Source organism: Rattus norvegicus, unplaced genomic scaffold (genome assembly GCF_021556685.1).
Source record: "Rattus norvegicus strain SHRSP/BbbUtx unplaced genomic scaffold, alternate assembly SHRSP_T2T unassigned-0000110, whole genome shotgun sequence".
Taxonomy (NCBI): Eukaryota; Metazoa; Chordata; class Mammalia; order Rodentia; family Muridae; genus Rattus; species Rattus norvegicus.
The window spans coordinates 102,501-105,752 of NW_028238831.1; positions in this window are offsets into that span (position 1 = coordinate 102,501).

Below are 3,252 nucleotides of genomic sequence, written 5' to 3' on the forward strand. Positions count from 1 at the left end.
AACCGGCGGGAGGGAGACCACGCCAACGGGGAGCGGCGGGAGACCGGACGGCGGCCGACCCCCGGCGAGAAGCGGAGGATGAGGACGGGCCAACGCCTGACACGCGGCGGCGACGCCCTCGCGCGGACAGGTGGAGGAGGAGGGGAGGAGGTCGACGAGCGACTTTGACCCCGCGAGGGGGAGAGAGGGGGCCGAGCCCGCGTCGGAAGGGAGGCCGGGCCTCGGGGCAGCGAGGGGGAGAGACACCGACCGGAGCCCCCACCGCCACACCGGGACGCGCACACGGGTTCGACTCAACGCCCAGGCGCCCACCTTGGCACCCCGGCAGCTTTCCCCCGACGCACGCCTTCCCAGAGGACGGCGGGGCCGGACGGGCCCCCGCGCAGACGCACCCTCAGCCAACAGGCCCCACGGACCGGCGTGGGCGACAGCCACTAAAGCCTCTTTCTCCTCTACGCCTCGCGGGGCGTCTTTCCCCCCGCACACGCCTCCAAGAGACCAGGCGAGACGCGCCGCCGCGGCCGCGGCGGCCGGGACGCCCTTCAAACCGCAACTTCCCGCCCGCCGGGCGGCCCTTCCCCCCAGGCCCCCCGCGACCGCCCCGGGACCCGTGCGCGCCCGGCTGCCCCCCCCGTTGAGGAGGGGCCCGGCAGCACGGCCGCGGGTCGGCCAGACGAGGAGCGAGAGAGAAAGGAACGCCGGCGGGCGGGGAGGGGGAGCGAACCGGCAGAACGAGGACCGTCGACGGCAGGGCCGGCCGCAGCGGCACCCCCGCGGGAGACGCCTCACAAGGGACCGGGAGGCCGCTCGGGCGGCGACCGGGCACGCGAGCCAAGCCGGCGGGAATCACACTGCACCCAACCCGGAGCAGTCCCGCCACGCCCGCGGCACCGAGCCGACCCGAAACCAACGGACAACCCCGGGAGCCCGAGGAGACGCCAGCCGACGCGAGAGAGAACCGAGGCAGACGCCGACGCCAACCGACGAAGACCCCCGCGTGGCAGCGGGTCCCAACGTCCGACGACGCGCCGGACGCGGCCGACCGCCGGTTCCCCCAAACAAGAAGTCCGCCCCCGAGAGCGAGGCCAACCCCGCGGTTCACGGACCCTCGAGAGCCCCGCGGAGGGGGAAGGGGGGTAGGACGGCTCCCGCGATCTCCACCGGCCGTGGGAACGCTGCCGTGGAAGGGGGGACGAGGCGGCAACCGCAGACGCCCGAGAGCACGCGGCACGCACCACACGCGACACGACCTCGCCGCGAGAGTGGCCGGGACGTGGACGCGCGTGGGAGGGACGCACACGCGACGGAGGGCACGGGGGAAACGGAGGCGGGTGGGACCGGGAGCCCAGCGCCGCCCTTCCAAACCCACCCGTCCCGCGACGACCCCTCGCGGTGAGAGGGGGTACCGCGCACGCGGGCGTGTGCACGGCCCTTCCCCGCCACCTGCCACCAGAAACCCAATCTCCCCCACAAGCTCCGCACAGCGGCAGGTCGACAGAGCCCCGTCCCGCGTGATCCCTCCTCGTACTCGGAGCGGGGAGGCGCGGGTCGCGGTAGGCGAGAGAGCAAACGCTGCGCGCAGAAGGCTGAGGTCAGGGCGGGCAGCCGAGGGGACCATCCGGGAGAAGCCCCTCGGAGATCGTAAAGCCCTTTCCGAAGATAGCTAGAGAAGGCAAATTCCTCACTGAGGGCGGGACGAACCCAACACCGACGAGCAGCCAAGGGCTCCGTGCACGCAACGGGAAACGAGCAACAGGCGCGGGACAGAACGGGAAGGACCACGCGCCAGCTGGTGGGGGGTCTGCGGTATCGGCAAAGGTCTCTTTCTCCGGGGTCTTCTTGAGCATTCGCGGACCGGGGGGACCTGCGACAGGTCCCCGCCGAGGGCCAGGCCTCTTCAAGGCGCACACAAAGGAGGAGCCTTGACTTGAGGGAGTCCGGTCTTTAAAAAGGGCCAGCCGCGATCGCTCAGCACCACCCTAACCGCGCAGGGCCCGCGGGTGAAGGCACCAAAAACATAGGCACGGGGTGGGCGCTCACCCAACGGAAGGAGCCTTTTAACCGCACACTCAACTCCTCGACCCCCCTTTTCTGTCACCGTGCAGAAAGCCGGCAACTAGGACAAGGGAAAGCGTAAAGGCACAAGCACCATGGAGCACAGGAGGCACGCCGGGGAGCGGGAAGCGCCACCGCCAACTCAGAAGCGGGCACCTTGGTGGTCAAAGCCCGGAACGCTCCAGGAGCACCGCAAGGCTCACACAAAGCAGGGCGCGTGCACACACCATTCGGGAAGGGTATGCACCGCAGCGGGTCTACCACCTTCCCCCGGCACGGGGGAAGAGGGCCGCGAAGCAGTGAACGGCGTGGGGGCAAGCGCCCCCGACACGTCCACAGGGACACCGCGAACCACAGCAACAAGTGTGCGCGGGTCAGCGCTCGTGCCGGACAGCCGCACCCCTGACTTCCACACACCACCCTGCAAAGGAATGGGGAGGAGAGACGAGGGGCCCGCTGGCAGAACGAGAAGAGCGGTCGCCATTCGCGCTGAATGACCATTCGCCATGAATGTCCGTCCCTCGCCTGGCGCGGCTTAGGCCCCGGCCCGAAGAGAACGCGGCAGCACCACATCGATCCAACGGGAGCGAGACACGCCATGCATCGGGAACAACGGGCGTGAGAGCTTTCTAACACGCACTGGACGGGAATACGAGCGAGAAGAGCGAGAGAGAGCACGGGAAGAAGTCGCTAACACTGCCACACACACACAAAAAAAAAAAATTTACCCTTCTCGAGGGCGAGAAAAAGGAAGCGTTGCACTCGGGAGGCACGTGGCGTGGAAGAACGGGACTCAACGGGCAGCGGAGGTTCGGGAACTCCTTCAAAAAAATAAAAATAAAAAAAATAAAAATAAAAAAATAAAATCCCCTTCGAAGGAGAAAAGGTGCAACTCGGGAGGCACACAGCAGGAAAGAAAGGGACACACCACCAAGCAGCGGAGGTTCGGGAACTCCTTCCAAAAAACAAAAAAAAAAAAACAAAAAAAAAACAAATAAAAAAACCGGTCGGCCGCAGAGGAGCACGCCAGGGGGTCACTAGCACCAAACGGGAAAACCCTTCCAGTCGCACTCGGCACCAACGACTCCTACCGGTAACGGACGACAACCACCACGGGGAAATCGGGAACGCCTGACACGCGGGACGGTTGTCATAAAGCTGCCCCAGAGAGCACAGGCAAGCAAGCACGGGAAAGCA